Source organism: Symphalangus syndactylus, chromosome 11 (assembly GCF_028878055.3).
Source record: "Symphalangus syndactylus isolate Jambi chromosome 11, NHGRI_mSymSyn1-v2.1_pri, whole genome shotgun sequence".
Lineage (NCBI taxonomy): Eukaryota > Metazoa > Chordata > Mammalia > Primates > Hylobatidae > Symphalangus > Symphalangus syndactylus.
This window is the reverse complement of record NC_072433.2, coordinates 33,931,121-33,953,638: the sequence shown is the minus strand read 5'-3', so window position 1 is coordinate 33,953,638 and position 22,518 is coordinate 33,931,121. Positions and strand designations below refer to the sequence as shown.

The 22,518-nt window shown below is 37.6% G+C and overlaps 1 long non-coding RNA gene across 2 annotated transcripts in view; it reads right to left on the bottom strand.

Moving 5' to 3' along the window:
* LOC134731781 (uncharacterized) overlaps nt 1-11,562 on the bottom strand; it is a 45,524-nt gene extending 33,962 nt beyond the window's left edge. For both annotated transcript variants that reach the window (XR_010114370.1, XR_010114369.1), the window contains exons 1-3: nt 11,397-11,562; nt 7,423-7,607; nt 6,908-7,011 (exon numbers count right to left, since the gene is read on the bottom strand). This is a non-coding gene — a long non-coding RNA (uncharacterized lncRNA). The remainder of the gene's footprint in view (nt 1-6,907; nt 7,012-7,422; nt 7,608-11,396) is intronic.
* Between the last annotated feature and the right edge of the window lie 10,956 nt (nt 11,563-22,518).

Here is a 22,518-nt window from a genome sequence, read left to right as displayed (position 1 = left end):
ACTCAGAGGTCCTAAATCCTCTGTAACTCTTAAGTGACTAGACCAATAGGAGTATCCTTTGTTAGAATATTTGGCCTTTTGTCCTGGATTGTAGAACAGCTCTGGAGTGATAAAGGAAAGAGGAGTGTCTTTTGTTATCCCTGACAAAACCAATGATGTGGTTGAAAGACTGGAACTTTCAACCCTACCTCCACCTCCAGGGAGAAAAGAAGGACTGACGGGTGAGTTGATCACCAGTAGCCAATGATTTAATCAATCATGCCTGTGAAATGAAGCCTCCAAAAACCCAGAGGACTGTGTGTAGTGAGCTTCCAGGCCAGTGAATAAGGTCGTATCCACTATGGGACAGAAGTTCTCGTACTCATGATTCATCCAGACCTCACCCTATGTATGTACTGATCTCACTGTTCATTTGTAGCCTTTAAAATAGCCTTCTGGACCAATTAGTAATTGGTGAATAAATTATCTGTTTTACCCTTGAAAACCAAGCTGCGTCATGACTTCAGATATTTGGTAATATATGGGTAGACCTAAGTAAAGTATTTCCCCGAACTCTAGTAAACATAGTTAGGGAAGCCTTCTTACTAGAGTTTACCAAATTTAAATATATAGACAATGGGAGATTTTATTACGTATTACACATAGACGTAATTTTTTTTCTTTTCATTTAAAATTATGCAACCTAATTTCAGACCAAGAATTAGAAGATCTGGAAATCATAATATAACAAATAAATCTTAAGAATTAATTTAGCTGTCCATTTCTGGTAGCATTAAAAGAGTTTGAGAAATTTAGAAGCAATATCATCTGGATATTGAGAAATAGAGCGATATCACATGTGATATCTAATAAAGTGTTTACAAAAGTTTTTTGAGCCACTCTAGTAAATTAATTGAATTCCAGGAGGGGTGGTGGGATCTCTGATTTATAGCCAGTTGGTCAGAAGCACAGGTCGTAATCTGAGGGTAGTGATTGGCATCTGAAGTGGGGAGAAGTCTTGTGGGACTGAGCCCTCAACTTGTGAAATCTGATGCTATCTTCAGGTAGATACTGTCAGAATTGAATTAAATTATAGGACACCCCACTGGTGTATGCTGCCAGAGAATTGCTTGGTGTGCTGGAAACACACACGCGCGCGCACACACACACACACACACGGTCATAGAAGCATTCTGTGCTGTGTGGTATGTGTGAGTAGAGAGAGAACAATTTGCTTTTTCCTGTATTTGAATGGGCCATACACAAAGACCTACATTGATTTATATTCTAGGACTTTCTGACCAAAACTACTGCAAAGATAAATAGGATTGGACCAAGTCAAGGATTCCTCCATCATGCTCTTTGTAGTTCTTCTGCAGTTCTTTATGTCTGGAACATTCTCATTGCCCATCACATTCCCTAATCTAATGCTGAATTCACAGATCTCATGAAACTTTTTTACAGGTTTTTAAAATGTGATATTCTTCTCTGAACACCCATAGTACTTTAATATCTTCATTTTTTTTAGGAGAGCGGAATTTATATTTATTTTATTTTATTAATTTTTAAAAAAATTATTATTATTATTTTGGAGACACAGTTTCGCTCTTGCTGACCAGGCCGGAGTGCAATGGTGCAATCTTGGCTCACTGCAACCTCCACCTCCCGGGCTCAAGCGATTCTCCTGCCTCAGCCTCCCGAGTAGCTGGGATTACATGCCCACCATGCCCAGCTAATATTTTTGTATTTTTTAGTAAAGACAGGGTTTCACTATATTGGCCAGGCTGGTCTCGAACACCTGACCTCAGGTGCTCCACCCGCCTCGGCCTCCCAAAGTGCTGGGATTACAGGCGTGAGCCACTGCACCCGGCAGAGAGTGGAATTTATTTTAAAAAATCTCCCAGTTAAAAAAGAAGGGGTCCTGCCAACAGGCTCCCACCTCACAGATTAAATACCAGGCCACCACACACAGGAGCTGAAAAGGCCAGGCTCCTCCCTCCTGCATAAGACGCAAATCCCCAGTGGCTCCACCCCATTCTCCTAGTGTGCAGGCGGGCCCCCCGTCCATGGTGAGCATGTCCACAGAAAGCCCTGAGCAAGTTCCCTCATTCACAAAAGCATCTGATGTAAACACTTGTATGGTGGGTCAGAAATTCTCCCGGGGCCCTCCCTTACCTGCCTTCTGCATCTATCAATATCATTTGCAGTAACATGGATGCTCCTGGAAGCCATTATGCTAAGTGAATTCATGCAGGAATAGAAAACCAAATGCTGCATGTTCTCATGTATAAGTGGAAGCTAAACATTGGGTACACATGGACATAAAGATGGGAGTGACACACACTGGGGACTAATAGAGGGAGGAAGGGTGGAGGGGGCAAGGGTTGAAAAACTACCTATTGGGTACGATGCTCACTACCTGAGTGAAAAGATCATTTATAGCCCAATCCTCAGCATCACACAATATCCCAACAAAGCTGCACACATAACCTGAGTCTAAAAAAACAGTTGAAATTAAAAAAAAAAAAAAGTATGCACCTCTGAAATTAAAAAAAAGAAAAGAGTATGCACCTCTAATCCTAGCTTTATGAGAGGCTGAGGGGGGAGGATCACTTGAGGCCAGGGGTTTGAGACCAGCCTGGGCGACGTAGTGAGACTCTATCTCTACAAAATATTTAAAAATAGGTGGCTGTGGTGGTGCGTGCCTGTGGTCCCAGGAACTCGGGAGGCTGAGGCGGGAGTGAGCCAGGAGTTCAAGGCTGAAGTGAGCCATAATTGCACCACTGCACTCCAGCCTGGGTGACAGGGCAAGACCCTGTCTCAAAAATATATATGTAAATAAGATAAATAAATAAAATTTAATATTTTTTTTGCGACAGTCTCACTCTTTTGCCAGGCTGGAGTGCAGTGGCACAATCTGAGCTCACTGCAGCCTCCACCTCCCTGTTCAAGCGATTATCACGCCTCAGCCTCCTGAGTAGCAGGGACAACAGGTGCGCACCACCATGCCCAGCTAATAATTTATATATATAAAATACTTTAAGTTCTAGGGTACATGTGCACAACGTGCAGTTTTGCTACATATGTATACATGTGCCATGTTGGTGTGCTGCACTCATTAACTCGTCATTTACATTAGGTATATCTCCTAATGCTATCCCTGCCACCTCCCCCTACCCCACAACAGGCCCTGGTGTGTGATGTTCCCCTTTCTGTGTCCATGTGTTCTCATTGTTCAATTTCCACCTATGAGTGAGAACATGAGGTGTTTGGTTTTTTGTCCTTGCGATAGTTTGCTGAGAATGATGGTTTCCAGTGTCACCCATGTTCCTACAAAGGACATGAACTCATCATTTTTTATGGCTGCATAGTATTCCATGGTGTGTATATGCCACATTTTCTTAATCCAGTCTATCATTGATGGACATTTGGGTTGGTTCCAAGTCTTTGCTATTGTGAATAGTGCCGCTATAAACATACATGTGCATGTGTCTTTATAGTAGCATGATTTATAATCCTTTGGGTATATACCCAGTAATGGGATGGCTGGGTCAAATGGTATTTCTAGTTCTAGATCCCTGAGGAATTGCCACACTGACTTCCACAATGGTTGAACTAGTTTACAGTCCCACCAACAGTGTAAAAGTGTTCCTATTTCTCCACATCCTCTCCAGCACCTGTTGTTCCCTGACTTTTTAATGATCGCCATTCTAACTGGTGTGAGATGGTATCTCATTGTGGTTTTGATTTGCATTTCTCTGATGGCCAGTGATGATGAGCCTTTTTTCATGTGTCTGTTGGCTGCATAAATGTCTTCTTTTGAGAAGTGTCTGTTCATATCTTTTGCCCACTTGTTGATGGGGTTGTTTGTTTTTTTCTTGTAAATTTGTTTGAGTTCTTTGTAGATTCTGGATATTAGTCCTTTGTCAGATGAGTAGATTGCAAAAATTTTCTCCCATTCTGTAGGTTGCCTGTTCACTCTGATGGTAGTTTCTTTTGCTGTGCAGAAGCTCTTTAGTTTATTAGATCCCATTTGTCAATTTTGGCTTTTGTTGCCATTGCTTTTGGTGTTTTAGACATGAAGTCCTTGCCCATGCCTATGTCCTGAATGGTATTGCCTAGGTTTTCTTCTAGGGATTTTAATGGTTTTAGGTCTAACATTTAAGTCTTTAATCCATCTTGAGTTAATTTTTGCATAAGGTGTAAGGAAGGGATCCAGTTTCAGCTTTCTACATATGGCCAGCCAGTTTTTTAGGGGCTTCCAGTGTTCTGCTAGTGTTATATTTCAAAAAGAGAAACCTGTACAACTATAATTATAAGGTTTTAAAGAGAGATACTGAGACTCACCCATTTACTTTGTTATTTCCAACAGTTTTTATCTTTGGTTGAATTAAAAATAAAAAGGCACATGAACACAAACTACCAAATGTTAACTTTTAAAATTCATATATTTGTTTGGAAGATCAAGGCAAGTTCTCTGCAAGGAACACTGGGATGCTGAAAAGTTACATTGATCTATTATAATGATCCTAGCTACTTGGATTGGCACGGCAGATTAAAGTTTCTTTGTAAATTGAGAGATCTGGGCTGGGCGTGGTGGCTCACGCCTGTAACCCCAGCACTTTGGGAGGCCGAGGCGGGCAGATCACTTGAGGTCAGGAGTTCGAGACCAGCCTGGCCAACATGGTGAAACCCCATCTCTACTAAAAATACAAAACTTAGCTGGTCATGGTGGCAGGTGCCTGTAATCTCAGCTACTCCGGAGGCTAAGGCAGGAGAATCACTTGAACCTGTGAGGCAGAGGTTGCAGTGAGCTGAGATCGCACCACTACACTCCAGCCAGGGCAACAGAGCAAGACTCTGTCTCAATTAAAAAAATAAAAATAAAAATAAATAAATAAATTAAGAGATCTGGAACAATGGGAACAGTACCACATCCTATGTTACTTTCTTTTCCTCGGAAAATCTGCTACACATTGTGTATCTACTATGCATTTTCCCTTGGAAAATTGAATTTTCCTCTCTCCAATTCAACTCAATACAAATTTCCATGACTCAATCTAATTTATTACCCACCTCCTTTGGGTGAGCAAGAAAACTTTGGGAAAATTGTCTTTGCAATAAATTATGAATATTAGCAAGATACCAACTACAGAATTAGATATAACCTGAATCACATCTGATATGTATTTCTTAATATCTAGATAATATTGCTTCTAAATTTCTCAAATTTTTTAAATGCTATCATGAATGGACAGCTAAATTAATGCTTAAGATTTATTTATTATATTTGGATCTCCTGAATTTTTTTTTTTTTTAAACGGAGTCTCGCTTTTTCACCCAGGCTGGTGTGCAGTGGCACGATCTCGGATCTCAGCTCACTACAACCTCCACCTCCCGGGTTCCAGCGATTCTCTTGCCTCAGCCCCCTGAGTAGTTGGGATGCTACCACGCCCATCTAATTTTTGCATTTTTAGTAGATCCTGGGTTTCACCATGTTGGCCAGGCTGGTCTCGAACTCCTGACCTCAAATGATCCATCCATCTTCGCCACCCAAAGTGCTGGGATTAGAGGCATGAGCCACTATGCCTGGCCTCCCAATTCTTGGTCTAAAATTACGTTTTATAATTTAAAATGAAAAGAAAAAATATTTTGTGTCAAAATCCCCAATTGTCTATTTAAATTTTGTAAACCCTGGTAAGAAGGCTTCCCTTACTACGTTTTCTACCTGGCTTCAGAGATCAGAATGTAGGCTCCAAGAGCATGGTCTAGCAGGGCATATACAACGAGTTCTATATATTTTTTGTGGACCAATTAGTAATTGGTGAATAAATTATTTTACCCTTAAAAATCAAGCTGCATCATGACTTCATATATTTGGGTACTTTTGGTACTTGAGACGGATTATAGGGAAGAAGGTTCTTTACTATGCCAAATTCACAACTTCAATAGTAGCATTTCCTTCCTCCCAGGAGCCAGAAACTCTGCAACTCTGTCACACACACAATGTTACTTCATCTCAAATCTTCCTGGGTTATTGATCAGTTTCTGCATGAGAAATGGAGTTCCCGTAAGGAAAAATAACTCGCCCAAAGTTACTCAGAAAGTTAACTGCAAGCATGATATTGAAACTGAAAGCTCTATCCACCTTAGCACACTACCTCCATTCCAAGCTACAACAAGCTGTGTCCTAGCCTATCTTACTCTCTAGAGTTATTCCTAATAATTCCCTTCCTCATGGCCACATAGTGTAGTATCTCTCAGTCAATACTACTGTGCTAGGATCTCCTTATACTTTATTCCATCAATATATTTTTTATTAGACACCTTCCTAAAGAGCTCTCAAATTCATCCACTCATCTTTGCTTTAATTATAGCTGTCATCTTATTCCAAGCTACCATTAATTTTATCCAGAAGAATGCAATGACTTTTTTTTTTTTCCCCAAGATGGAGGAATCTTGCTCTGCCACCTAGGCTGGAGTGCAGTGGCGCGATCTTGGCTGACAGCAGCCTCTGCCTCCTGGGTTCAAGTGATTCTCCTGCCTCAGCCTTTCAAGTAGCTGTGACCTCTTTATTGGTTTTATCAAAGACCTCTGGACCATCTCCAATATTTTCACATCACCCTGCCTACCCTCTTCCTCATCAGCATTAACCTGTCAGTGGATTCCCATTGCTCTGAAAAGAAAAAATATATATATTTACGAGACCTACAAGGCCACTGCAAGCTTGGTCCTGTCTAACCCTCAAATCTAACCTCACATCAGTTTATACTTTGCTATTTGGCTTAATTTTTTAAAGTATTTATTTCTCAATAATTCATATTACATAACATATTTGGGGGTTATGTACCATTGACTTTATATTCAACATGACTCCAGTGCTCAGGCCCTGGAATTAGTCTTGAGTATAAATCCTACTTTGGCTTACCTGGTATGGGGGTTTGTCATCTTTAATTCCTTCTTTTTCTTCAATTTTATTATTATAAAGTAGGTGCTAATCATAGTAACTATCTCATAAGGTATTTGTGAGAACTAAATGAAATAATATAGAAAAAATGATTAATGCACTCAAGCACTGTATATTTTATGTTTATTTAATTAATGTTCACCCCCTTCATGGAGTTGAGATTTTTAAGGTAAATGACAGCACATATTATGTCTGGTGTTCATTACCATGTATCACAAGTGCTTAGGATAGAGCTGACATAGTATCTTGATAAATGCTTATTAAATGAGAGAATAAATGACTGGATTTAAGTTTTACAACAAAACTGGTAAGATTGTCTGAGCTGAGCCCCTTCATCTGCCAAGTAAATGCCTCGCATTTTTTGAAGACCCAGCATGTAGCTTATTGCCTCTTTGAAATCCTTCTGTGTTCTCTGGGGTATTGAAGAACTCCTACTGAGATAACTCCACCTACCGTATGCAAAATTCTATAATTACCTTTGTAACACTTCGTATGTTAAATATTTTAATAGATATTTCTCTTGAGATCAGAATATTCAGGTCAAATGATGAATTAGAGAAAGTTTCTTCTCTCTAAAGATTTACAAAGTAGTCGAAGAAGACAACTGTTTATTAATTCATTCATCCAGTGAAGTAGTGGGGATACTATGGTGTTTATTGTACTGGAGGAAAAAAGAACAGAAAAATTAATAAGTAAGTATAATGATGGAGATAAATGAGGGATAAATGACTTGTATAAAGAATAACAGAAAAGGATTTTCTTTAGGTTAGAATAACTTTAATGAAGCAATGATATTTAGCTGGAACTCACTGACAGGAATAAGGAACCAGAGAGAGAAGTAAAGATATGATTGTGGTCTCAAAGCATAGCAAGAGACTGGCCCACTGAGGACACCTGATGCTTGCCATCAGAATGAAAGAAGTTAGATATGGTGGGGACAGGGGGTAAGGGATAAAGAAAAGCAGCAAAGCATTTTTAGCATGATTTTAACTTTTCTCAATTTTTCCCAAAATCTAAAAGGTAACTGTTACTTAGTACTGAATTCAAATTTTTATCCTTCCATCAACATATTTTGAAACTCATCATTGTCTGCCTGAACATCTGCATTACTTATTGGTAACACAATAACTTTGCAACTCTGGAACAAGAGATTCAGTATGAATCAAAAATGTGTTTGTTGTAGTTAACCTCTTAGTTTTGTGATTTCTTGTTAAAGTATTGCAACTGTCCAGGCACGGTGGCTCATGCCACAGATTACAATCCCAGCACTTCGGGAGGCTGAGGGGGGCAGATCACTTGAGATCAGGAGTTCGAGACCAGTCTGGGCAACATGGCGAAACTCCATCTCTACTAAAAATACAAAAAACTAGCTGAGTGTGGTGATGTGCGCCTGTAATTCCAGCTACTCAGGAGGCTGAGGCACGAGAGTCGCTTGAACCCAGGAGGCAGAGGCTGCAGTGAGCTGAGATGGCAGCACTGCACTCCAGACTACAGCCTGGGCAACAGAGGGAGACTCCTTCTCAAAACAAACAAACAAAAAACCCACCAAAAACAAAAATGTATTGAAACTGTTGAAAGAGTTGATCCCATTTAAGTATTCTCTGTTTGTAAGTTCATATTATAAAAAGAGTTAACTAGACCAAGCCCCTGTCAACTTATTACTGCATGGCTCTCAGCTGCCTTTTATCACCACATTTTCCCTTCACCATGCTTGATCAATTTGAAGATTGACACAGAATGTGTTTCAGTGATCTGCTTTAGCATCTTTACTCTATTTTGGTGTCAATCAATCCACCAACTGTTGGATCTCAAAAATGACTGTTTAGTTTATTGAAATTATAATTTTTAATTTCTTATCATAGTCAGAGATTCCTCAAGACTTTTGGATTTTTTTCCTCTTTTCCAAAGACTAGTGCCACTGTTTTAAATCCTGGCTTTTTCTTTTTTCTAGATAGCTAGGAATGAAACCGCAAGACGTTTTTTATTTTAATAATGAAAAGTTACATTTGGATCAGTAGTCTAAATACTACAAAGATGCCAATTCTCTGAAAATTTATCTACGGATCCTACCAGAATTTTCTTCATAGGTATCAATAAGCTCATCATAAAATTCATACAGGAAGGCAAAGAAACTCAAAGGGCCAAAACAAACTTGAAAAGAATATTGAAGCAGGAAAGGTCAAATAACTGATTTTAAGGCTTACTATAAAGTTACAGAAATTAAGCAGTATAGGATTGGCCAAATTATAAGTATATATAGACCCATAGAATAGAATAAAGATCTGTAGAGATTAACATGTACAAATCTAGTCAATTGAATTTTGACAATAAAGAATCACATATTGCATGTTTTTTAATATTAAGTACCAGAACAGGCAAATTTAATCTATGGAGGAAAAATCAAAATAATGGTTTCTTCTGTAGCCATGGGAGTGATGATTGACTTGGAAGGAACATGAGAAACACTCTTAGACAATGTTAAGGTTCCATTTTTTGATAAGAGGTTGGGCTACACAGGTGGATGCATGTCAAAATTCAGTAAATGTGTAATAAGAACTGTAAATTTCATTGTATTTAAATTTTACAACAAATAAAAATAACTGTAAACAAAAAGAGCAATATATTTTAAATAACTGTCAAAATTGTCTAAGATGAAAATTTGCAAGAACAAAGTATTGCTAAACACACAGGCAAAATTCACAATGATTTCTGGAAATAGAGACCTCCTTACTTAGATGTTATTGATATCTCTAATAGATTTATTTTTTTTCAGTTAGAAATTTCATATAGAGAATGGGATGTGGAGAAAATATTGAAGCAGGCCTCTAGAATATCAACAAAGAGATAAAAGGGATAGGAAATAGTCCTAGTGAAGAAAGATAAAAGGATCTTGGGTCATTTTGTGTAATTTTCAGAACAGAAGTTGAGAAATTGCTTATTGGCCATCTTCCCCATTTATAAAGGTAATGTATTGTGTTCATAGAGACCCATGGAACTACTGGGAATTTCGAGTTCATTTAATCCACCCTCCTTTATTACAAGTGACCACACTGATGTCCAGGGAGCAGATGTGATTTGCTGAAAATCTTGCAGCTCATTAATGGTTGAGCTTGGTTACAGACTTTAGCATGATTGAGATTCCAGGTATCAAACTAAAAGTGAGTACCGTGTCTGCAAATGTGAGAACTCAGGGATGAAGTCTTAGAAAATGCTATTCTATTAATACAGACATATGCAGTCTACTGGAAGAATATTGTCCTCACAATGCTTCATTCATATATCTGTATTTCCAAAGTCCTTAATTGCTTCCTAACTGTCCTAAATAGATAATTCAAAGTTACCACAAACCCACCTCCAGTTCTAGAGACAAGGGCTCTGATTGAAATAAGTGGGTTAATCATATCTTACTTGCCACAGTTTTTAGATCAGTTAATCCAAGCCTAAGCCAACTGCTACCATGGCTTCCTCTAGATATATTAGCTGATTTGAGTTGTGGTTCAATTACAAAGTAAGTCAACATTTTGCCTTAGAATCTTAAACATATTGATCTCATTTTGGACATCATGGGACACAAACAGGAAATATAGGATTTCTACGGCCACTTTTCTTGAAGTGAAGGTTCTTTGAACACTCAGTTGAAAACACTGAAGTAAACTGAGCCAAGAAAATTACAATAAAAAAAAGTAAGGATAAATAAATCATAACCTTGACCAAATTATACCTAAACTCACTCTGCATATTTAAATTACATAATCCACTAAATTCTACGTAATTTTTAATTGTCTTCCATGGGTTGTTTTTTTTTTTCTATATTTACAACGAAGATATTCTGACTAATATCAGCCAGAAGAAATATTTCTTTTAAAGAATAGATTACTAAGAGTTATTTATTTTTAACAACTTAATTACTAAAGTAGATAAAGGAATATTTATTGTAAAATGCTAAGCACTTTGCATACATTATTGTGTTTAATTCTGACAACAACCTCTTGAAGTAAGCAATACTGTTATCTTCATTTTACAAATAGGAGAAATGTGGCAGGTAAAAAAGAATGCTTCTTAAGGATTGTGCTTATGTTCACACAGCCAAAATGTGGCAGTGTTGGCATTTGGCCCAGATTAGTTTGATTCTAGGACCATGACTAAGCACCACTGTGTAACACATGCATTGACTTGAGGCGTGTAGGATACAAAGCAGGTATTTACTGACTTACTGATATTTATAAGAGGCAGAAGACAGGGTCAACCCTTAAAGTCCTATGGAAGTCTTGGAGTCTACAAGTTTCTGGGACACCATCATTTCACAGAAGAAGAGGAGAGGAGGAAGGAGAAAGAAGCAAAGAAAACAAAACAACACTCTGTTTTTCCTATCTCCTTTGCTGGAAAGAAAGAAAGTATTCCAGGCTTTAAAAGTACCGAGGACATGGTGGAGACGTATATGTCCACTTACGCTTGTGTTGTTCCTCATGTCAGGCTGCCCCGCGTTTACTCCAACTTCATCTGTTGGCAACTGAGCACCAGGGGATGCACTCTCGCATTGAGAAGCGCGGAGAGCTTCCGCTCCAGACACAGCCGTTTGGAGAATAAAATGCCTGCTCTTCCCATAATGCCTTGCCAACAGATGGGACCTCATGAGGAATTCATGATGAAATCCAAAGATGTGACACCAAGGAAACATCTACCCATAGATGATTCACAGTAACAGAATGCCAGTAAATCAGTGCAACTTTCTTCCTGCAACTTCAACCATCTGAGACTTCTGTAGCTTCAAGGCTAAGTCTTTAATGGCTGAGTATGGTCGAGCACAGGTGTTTCAGGAGTTTAATAACCATAACAAAAAAAATAACAAAGTTAACTGTTAACCACTATTTTAATTGAAAAAAATATGTAAGGGTTACTTAAAATAAGGTAGAATTAGCACTATTTTAATATTGGATTTTAATTTCCAACATTCTTCTTTAAATGTACTTCAATAAGGATCCCATTCCTTTCTTTCATTTCTTTTTCTTCAGGCAAAGTACTGAAAGTATTTTTTTTTTTTTTTTTTTTTTTTTTGAGACGGAGTCTCGCTCTGTCACCCAGGCTGGAGTGCAGTGGCGCGATCTCGGCTCACTGCAAGCTCTGCCTCCCGGGTTCACGCCATTCTCCTGCCTCAGCCTCTCCGAGTAGCTGGGACTACAGGTGTCCGCCACCACGCCCGGCTAATATTTTGTATTTTTTTAGTAGAGACGGGGTTTCACTGTGTTAGCCAGTATGGTCTTGATCTCCTGACCTCGTGATCCGCCCGCCTTGGCCTCCCAAAGTGCTGGGATTACAGGCATGAGCCACCGCGCCCGGCCAGTCCTGAAAGTTTTTATAGACTCTATACACTTGAGTACTTGTATACTGGACACTTTTAAGAACTCACCTATTTAAATAGACTCTCAGTTGCTGCATTAAAGTTTGCCCATGCTATACATATATCTGTAAGGAATAATGGTTTTGTCTCCTCTTTTTCAAATTTTGTTCTTTTTATTTTGGTTTGCTTTTGTTTCTGCTAAGTATATTGAATGCAACCTCCAGAACAATGTTTAATAATAGTAGCATTAAATTTTAGTCATGCTTCTGATTTTAATTAGACTACCTTTACTATTACACTATAAAGATAATATTGGTTGTTGTTTTGAGATTATTTCTTTTTTAAGAAACTATATCCCTATGATTATTTTACTAGATCATTATTATTTTAATGAAGCTACACGTTGATGTTTATACATTTTAGATATATTTTTTAAAACATAGTAGGAAGAGAATTGTCAAGTTATCTGTTTGGTACAGGCCCAAGACTTGAGTGAGGGGATGGAGAGTTGAGGTAGAAAGTCCTGTATCTTTCTACATTTTAATATCTGAGCATTCTTTGTTGCATAAACCATAATGCCCCTTCTCCATATTCTATCAATAGGTGCCTTTTAAAAATTCATTCTGGAATGTAGTTATATATTTGTCAATCTTAGTTTACTGTTGTGATGTGATTTTTATTATTTTTCCATGTCTTCATAGACATTTTTTTAAGGGATACTGTAAAAGGCTACACCAAAACCTGATGGAGACATGAAATCTCAGGCCTCAAACATGGTCACTGCTCAGCCCGTCATTACTTTCTCAATACTCAATTCCTTTTAGAGGAAAAGCGTCTATATGGTTTTAGAGATTAAGTTTCTGGCCTGGAATGCCTGCTAGTTTCCTACTTTCTATGCTAAACGTCCAAAATGCTTGTTCGTTCATGCATTTAAGTGAAAAAAACTGCTCAGTAGCTTTGGGGTGGTGTTCTAGTCTCTCTTGTTTTCTGAAAGACAACAATAAGTTACAGAGATATCTTATAAACCACCCTTTGCTTGCCTTGAGGTGTTTATTCAGTCAGTGAATATTTTTCCGTGCCATCTGAGCACCAGGCATTTTGCTGGGCACCAAGGATACAAGACTGAGTAAAGAGGACATAGCCTCTGCCCTAATACAGACTAAAGGGTAAACAACTCAGCTAGTAAATAAATACGTTTCTCTGCTCTTATCTGTACTAACCAACAATGGTAAGTACTCTAAAAGGAAAGAGCTGTGCTCAGAATTATAGAAAGACAAGGATATGTATCCATTAGTCAAGTTCTCATGGGAAGCAAATGGCACACTCAATTGGAATCAATAAAAGGGAATGTAAAAGGGAATGAAAAGACCATTTCCAAAGATGTGGGCAGAGTGGAGGAAACTACAGAGGACCATGCAGAATCCTGAAATCAGGAACAACTGCAGGCCTGGAAGGGTGAGGGAAGGAATGGTTTTCAAGACCCAGTGACAGAGAAGCCCGGATGAAAGGGCCACCTGAAAGAACACAGCTACCCTCCAGCACATGGGAAAGCCCAGACCATAAAATCCATGCCTTCCCTTGCGTCTTCCTCTCTGCTCTTCTTCTGGTGCTCATCATGGACTGGATTCATTAGGAAGCACAGGGCCAGAGTGTCTTTGCCTATCACACACTCTTGTCAGCTCCCTTTGGAATGGAGCAGGGTGTGAAAGGGTGGGGAGTGGATCTGGAAGAATTATGGAAAGATCCAAAACATAAGGAAGTGACCTAATCTGAGGACTAAGAGAAGTTTGTAAAGTCAGAAAGTGCTTGATGAGAATGCAGAACTGATGGTGACACTGATACTCGATGACAGCATTGCTTTGAGGAAGTCACTTATTCTTCCCCTAACCCAATGCCATATCAGAAAGTTAATAATGATAATACGTACTGTTTGGGCTTACTATGAGGATGAAAAGAAAAAAATGATGTAAAACCCTTTGAGTTGTACCTGGGCCATATAAAAAGCTACATGCTAAATGTTATTGTGAATATTAGTTTGTTTTCTGCTGTAATTGTTCATAGTAGTCAGAAATGTCTCTGCATTTTCCTGGACAGAAGAGTAGTAAGGCAAACTGGCACACTTGAAATTAATTGGATGAAAGAAGTGGATGCTGCTGCTAAAAGAGAAGTAAACCATATTGCATTTTTGTAAATTAGTAGTTCTGCCAATGCCTGGCCAGGAGAATTGTGAAGTTCTAAAGAGATAATTCATTATTTAAAACAGAGCAAATATAGCTACAACCTAAAAGCAGTTGCACGTTGACCTAGAAGGAAGGATTTCTGGAAGACAGCTGAAATATTTGGGGTTTTCACTATATCCGGGCTCTTATGATGCATACTTTAATTCTCACAACACACAAGAATCATGCAAGATGTATATTTATGTGTGCATGTATCTGTATATATGCATAAAAACACACATAATATACAAGGCACAATCAACTTTTCTTGCCACTATCCTACCCCCTCAATCTTCCAGAGACTTAGGAGACCAAAAAGGGGAGGTTCTCTAGGCGGAGAAGAGTGTTAACACTTAGCTACGCATTTGGTATGGCTTGATGCTTTTTAAACTCTAAATTGTAGATGATTGAAGTTTCCTCTAAAATCACTTTTGGCTTCAAAGATGATTACTTGTATAAATTATTTTTTAATGGAGGAGGGTGGGAAGAGTGGATGGGGATAACTAATGCAGGCTTCTTTTCATACCAATTTTCTATCTCAAAGTAAAATTTAATTTAAGTTCTTCAGGCCTTCAGTGTTAATGAGTATTTATTCCTCTTTTTCTTATAAAAAAAAGATGAGCATTTTTAGCATGATTAAAGTTGATGACAATCTCATTTCCATAATTACAATGTATAGCTTTATAAAAATGTAACCAAAATAATGTTCTTTGTGTGTGTGGAGTGTGTGCATTTTCTTTTTCAGGAGAAAAGTGGAGAAAAGAAATGGAGATTTGTTTGAAAGGGAGAGGTTTTCATTTCCCGATATTTTCTCATTGGAGATCAGGTGTTGGTAGATGGTTCACGTGAGTGACATTCTGTCTTCTAACCCTCAGCATCCTCATCTCCTGTGCAGAGATGATCATACCTAGGTGGCAAGGTTGTTATAAGGACCCAATAAGATAATGAAAGGAAAGAGGAATTTGAACACGAACAGAATCAGAGTAATATTTAGAATGATATTTATAATTCTCAAAAAATGATGCAGTGGTTGAGTTCAGGCACGGAGACAGACAGGGCTTAGGTTTGAATCTGAACTCTGGCTCCATTAGCTCATTAGTTTGAGAGCAAGGTGCACGACCTCTGTAACCATTTATTCCTTAATCTGTAAAATGGGGTAACAGTGGATCCTACCTCAGGATATTGCAGTGGGTCGATGTAGTAAAATGCTTCAATCACAGTGCCTGACACATCATAAGGACCCAATAAATGTGTCTATTGTTATTGATAATATTGTAGTTGCTGTTATTATTGAATAAGGCAGTTTAAGAGAGAAATATTTGAATCTATGTTATTTTTGTTGTTCTTTCAGTCTCAATTTTCTGGAACACTAAGTTTCCACTGAGTACAGCACCTAAGTGAAGTGAAAAAGGCAGCTAGGTTAGATCTTGCCATATTATTCTTTCCAGTAGCTTCAATGACTGGGTTTAAAATTGTGACGTAAATGTAACAAAAGAAGTTACTAAGCATGACATCCAATATAAAATGTAGCCCATTAGAATAAGCATATGGATAAAATATTTCCTGTGGGTAATCTGGTTTTTACCACCAGCTTTGCCAATGTGTGCCACATAGTTCCTCACTAAAATAAGTCTGAATGAAACATTTGGGTCCCTCTGGCAAAGCTGTAGCTTTTATATCTTAAATATTAGATAATCAAATTCAAAATTATCTCTAGCATCCTATTTCAATTCCACGAACATGGTGAAATATACAGTGTAGCATCAAGTGACACAGACCGCATCTCAGCCCACACCTCTCTGATTCAAATAACTTCACATTTTCACTTGAAAATTCAGGTCTCCTGACTTCCAAGGCTGCAGAGAGTAATGGATATAAGCATGAGCTTTCCAGTCATATAAATGTGGGCTTGAGTCTCTTCTTTCTCATCTACTGGCTGTGTGACCTTGAATTAGTTATTTAACTTGATTGTCTTCATCTGTAAGACTAGGATAATGGCTCCAATATCACAGGCTGTTGCAAGGATTAAATTCAATCATGAGTGTCAAGTCCTTTCCACATAATAAGTATCAATAAATGGTGTTTTTTATCTTTTCTAAGCCTTGGCTGTGCTAGGTTCAAATATGGTGTGGTGGTGAGTGATTAAATTTCACTCAGAATTTTCCATCACTGACATTCTAAAAGTCAATTTATAATATATATATATATATATATATATATATGTGCTGAAAGCATGTTCTATGCCAGCTTTATTATTATTATTTACCCACGTGTGAGTCAGCTTTTGAATCAAGTGGTTAATAATTTGAATGGAGTTAGTGGAATCCTGATATTGATTACTCAATGTTACATTTTTATCATTTCTGACAAATGGGAATTTTTAAGATAACCTTGGTAATTTATCTTTAAAAATTTGACATACAGTCCCTTGAGACAAATTCATTCCATTTACACAAGCCTATTGGAAGAGCTAAGCATTTGCTGTCATTTTTCTTAATGAAAAATCGAACTGCAAACCATCAAAGTTACCAGGAAAACATGATTTTATAAATGAAGGATTTTTAATTCCCTAATATCCTGAAGGTATTTTTTGTAATGGCTGCATTGTTCTGGAAATCTTTGTTTTCTTGCGTGTTGTATTTAATTTTTCCAATCAAAATTACCACCTCTGATCATATGAGTATGTATGAAGGGCCTATGGCTGTTGATATGACATAAAAACTTTAGTTCATTTCGTTATATAAAGTCATCGTCATTAAACACATATTTCACATATGGAAGTCATTCTGTTGCCACAACTCTCTAAGTTAAAATTTTAGCATAAACTCATGGAATATTGCATTTTCAAAAGCGTATTATATAGCATCTTTAGTAACTTGCAAAGTTTTTTTTCCCACATACATTCACTGCCTTAGTCTATTTGGGCTGCTGTAATAAAATACCATAAATTGATTAGCTTATACATGATAGAGATTTATTTCTTATAGTTCTGGAAGTGAGAAACTCCAAGATCAAGAAACTAGCAGATTCAGTATGTGGTGAGGGGTGTTTCCTGCCTCATAGATGGTGTCTTCTAGCTGTGTCCTCATGTGGTGCAAATGACAAGGCAATTTTCTAAGATGTCTATTATAACGACAGTAATGCCATTCATGACCCACCCTTATGATCAAATCACCTGCCTAAGGCTTCACCTTCTAAGGCGATTACACTGGGGATTAGGTTTTGAACATATAAATTTTGGGGAGACAGCCATTCAGACCACAGCATTTACCATATTTTTTCTCCCAAAATTTCTACAGGAAAGATAAGGCAGTTATTTTCATTTAATCAGTGGGAAAAATTGTAACTGATGCAAAGCCACATGGTTAATAAAGAGTAGAGCACAGTCTATAGCCCAAGTTTTTTGGTGTATTTTGTTCAGTGTCATTTCCACCTAAATTACAAATAACTCCTTCTGAGTTCATTCCTTTATCTTTGCATATTTGTTCAGATGTAACAGTGGATCCAATGCAAAATGAATTAACCATATAAGAAAAAAATATGATCATATCTTATAACAACAAGTCCTAACATAAGTAAGATAGTTAGAGGTTTGATAACCTAGTTAGAGGTTTGATGTTGACATGAAGAATCTGTCTCCATCTTCTGCCCCGCTGTGCTCTAGCAATGAATGTGTTCCTCAGGCTAGTCCCCCTAATGGTCAAAAGATGGCTAGCAGAGATGTAAGGAAAAACTTGCTTCATTGAAAAGAATGGCTGAATTTGAAAGCAAATTACACAGAGAGATTATTGTAAATAGCATCAATACAATTCAGTCAACACTGAAAGCATAAATTCAGCCATTACTGGGATGATTTAATTAAGTAAACTTCCTTGTGCAGGCAGATTTTAAAATGACATAACCTGATTTCTGAAACCCATAAAAATCTAAGAAGCCAAAGACAATTATTTTTTCATTTATTCATATCGTAAAAACAGATGCAATAAATGGTTGGGGCCATCTGAAGATATTTTACAAGCTGTTCCATCTGCTTACTGGCATTCTACCCAAGCAGTGTGGGTGGTTCTGAGCTCTGAGTCATCTCTGTCAAACAGTTGCATAACTTGGCAGGAGATGGAACCATTTTCTTTCCTTTCTTTCTTCCCTTATTTTTTATGTCCTGGAGTGGATAGAAGCAGGTCATTTATTTTGTTTTGTTCCACTTCTAAGACAAGGGGGAAAAAAAGTTCTTTTTTTATGTACTTGTTCAATGTTTCAGAGTGCCTTGGCTGGTAATTTCCTAGAAGGGTGGTTTTAGGTGTCCCTTGAGGGTGAGATAGAAGCTGTCATCTATTGCTTGCTTGCCAGCATAAATCTTTTCACTGGCTATGCCCATCTACTTATATACATCTTCCACTTGCTCTGCCCCTGGTGTATTAGAAGTAAAATATGTGCTGAAATTCACCAACATAAAAAAATACATAAGTTCTTATCTGATATTTACATTCTTCCCATTCAAAAAAAAACTTCATACATCAAATTTCACCCAGATAGTGGCTCACGACACTGTATAGTATGAGGACATGAGAAACAGGCATGAATTCAGGCTTAGGCAAAAGTAAGAGCTTATGTGAATCCTTTTTTAGGTGGTCTTATACAATAATTTTTAATTGCTTCATTCATTTCATTTTCCTCTCATCAAGACGTGAAGGAGTAAGTTAGAGAAGATTTTACACTTTCTACACGGCAAGTAGATATGCGGATGCCTAGAACGTTAAGTGATTTGTCCAAGATAATAAAATTTGAATTGCAAATGGATTCTGATTTTGAATGTATCTATAAAACACTCAGTATTGGTCAGAGAAAGTATGAATGAAGAATCTCACTGGAGAGTCTAGTCTAGAATCTCACATTGTTGTGATGTGTGTGCAGATCCTTTTTCCAGGCTGAAACACACATTCTCCCAACTACCTGGAGTGTTGTCAGCTGATAGGTGAAATTTTCTCTGAGAATTGTCCTCAGATCACAAAAAAAAAAAAAAAAAGGCCCCCTCTTCCATAGTCATGCCCTTTCCTTTGGGACGTTTCTCATCCACTGATTGTTCAATATGGGGGTGAAAATGCCTAGTTTCTTAACCTCAAGTCATGACGACTTTAATGAAAGTTTATCCCAACCCGAAGCTCCCCATGGAATCAGCTGATAGCTTTGTCGTCGATGCACTGAAATTAAATTGCTCCAGACCTCTGTCTGATCATACTTCTGTCACTTTCTAATAATCTTTCTACATGCAAATCTTTTTAGAATTTGTCTCCTGGGGGATCTAGCCTAAGGCGGATAGTGTCAAGAAGAATGAAGATCTGACAAAGGATTTTGGTGTTAGACTAAATGGAGTATGCCCTATTGGCATACTATGGTTGTGCAATTTTACAATTTTTCAGTTGTGGTAAAATGAATAAGGTATTGGTGAAAGAAAATGTGCTGGCAAGGGTAATGTCTCTGGTATAGGAGAAATTCTAGAGGAGGTAGTAAATTATAGGACAATGGAATTAGATAAATAACAGCTAAGTGTAAAGTCAGCAGGCACTGTTAATGTCATATGGAGAAACTCTAATCTCATGCAATCAAAAAGCAGAAAATAATTCAGTTCTGGCCTAGGACTTAATGAATGGCAGAATATTAGAACAGGTTGAATTCTCCATCTTAGAAAATAGACTTTTCCAAAATCAGACTCTTGATTTGGAAAGACTAGGATCTTCTGAAAATATGAAATGGAAATATCTTGGTGGATGTATCCAAATGTCTCGAATCTCCAAATGCCTTACTATGCTCTGGGCTTACAGAATTGGGCCACTGTGACCTGTTAAGGAAAGTATTCCAGTCTTCCTTGACAAAAATATAGAGAACTTTGCCTGCAGGACCATAAAAAGAATACATCTTGGAATGTACCTCCAATTCCGTTTTGACCACCAGACCAATGAGTCAGGTCAAGTCATAATACAATTTGGCAAGGGAAGTGCTGGGCATGAAAGGAGAAAAATGAACATACCCAAAGATGGGTGCAGGACCTAGCCAAAATGTACTCGAGGAAAAACAGATTTTGTATGGAAGGATCTTGATGATGCTGTGGTTGAGGATGTCATAAAGTTGTGTAAGAGAAGGTTTAGTATCCCATGATACATACTTTAACATCCAGGCAAGGACTCTGAGGGCCAGTGATAGTATACCTTTAGGGTGGTTCTTGGAAACTTGGATAAAAGACTGACTCATGCTAAATGACATAAAAATGCCAGGATTTCCATGTTAGACAATGGAAGAAGGAACCAAACGGCTCAGTGAGGGGGGCATGATAGAGTTGACATACTAGGTAAGCTAGTGGTGTCCATAAGAAGTCTGTGTGCCCTAGGAGCTTAGCAGTAAGGGATGTAATAGTGAGAGAGCATTGGCATTGTTGTGAAAGTCAAAGATGGTTGTGTTTTATAGGCCAAAACCAATGGTAGGAAATGTTTTCAGGGAATTGGGCTAATTGATAGCAATGCAGTGATAGGATCCTAAAATAACAGTGACAAGGTCATAGTGTCTGTCAGATAAATGGCAAGGTCAAAGTGGCAGTCAGGAGGAGTTACTTGAGGAGATCAGTGGGGTTGGTTAATAGAAAATAATATTCTTAAGGGCAAGATAGATGGGCAGCTAACAAGGCTATACCTTGAACAATATAATGGAAAGAAATTATTTAAAAAGGATTGATTAAGAGACCAAGTGCAACTACACAAATTGAAAAAGCATTATCCCTTTACCAGTTTCTGATCCCGAGCCAGTGCTTAGGCCTAGAACCCACTGATCAAAAAAAGAGGTTGAATGTACAGGACTATGGAAATTGTATTCAGTAATAATCTTTATCCTTCCACAACAAAACCTAAAGCCCTTTTCTAGAATTATTATAAATTTGGTAAAAGAAAATGCCCAAACATTTCAAGAACTGATGGATACAGGGCCTAAAATGTTCTCTATCATGACTACAGTGGGAGACGCATGATTCTGTACTTGTCAAAAACCATAGAATTATGTCTCACAAAAAAATGAATTTTACTGTATGCAAACAAAAACAAATCAACAAGGATATGGGTGGAAGGGTATTTCAGCTGGATACTGTAAGGCTAAAGACAAACTGTATGTAAACACTGCCCTGTAGTTAGTAAAGTTATTCCTCTCAAGGGTATGGGCTAGCAAGTTTAACAACTTTATGTATATTTAAATGTTGAACAAATAATTAAATACATTATTTATAATGAGAACCAAGTTTCTCATGTTGATAAAGAAGTTACAAATAAAGAAAAAAAATGGCTGAAATAAAGCATGTTGGATTGAAATTGAAAGTATCAGTATGAACTTATGGTTTCAGAAATATATAGAGAATAGGAGGATGATTACCAGAGTCTGGGAAGAGTAGCGGTTGGGGGAGTGCTGTGGGGGAAGGTGGAGATGATTAATGAGTGCAAATATAGTTAGAAAAAATAAGACCTAGTATTTTATAGCACAACAGGGGGATTATATTCAATAATAATTTAATTGTACATTTAAAAATAACTAAAAGAGTATAATCAGCTTGTTTGTAACACAAAGAATACATGCTGGAGGGGATGGATGCCTAATTTTCCATGATATGATTATTACACATTGCATGCCTGTACCAAAATATCTCAAGTACTCCATAAATACATACACCACAATGTACCCACAAAAATAAAAAGTAAAATAATTAGAGAAATACCTACAGATAAAAATGTTGACTGTTGCATTTGCTGTGCAGAAACTATTCAATTTGGTGTAGTCCTTCTTGTTTATTTTTGCTTTTGTTGTCATTGCTTTTGGTGTCATATCCAAAAAATCATTGCAAAGACCAGTGTTAAGGAACAAAAGCTCCCTATGTTTTCTTCTATGAGTTTTAAAGTTCCAAGTCTTAGATTTAAATCTTTAGTTCATTTCTAGTTAATGTTTGTCCATAGGTATAAGGTAGGCTTCAATTTCATTCATTTGCA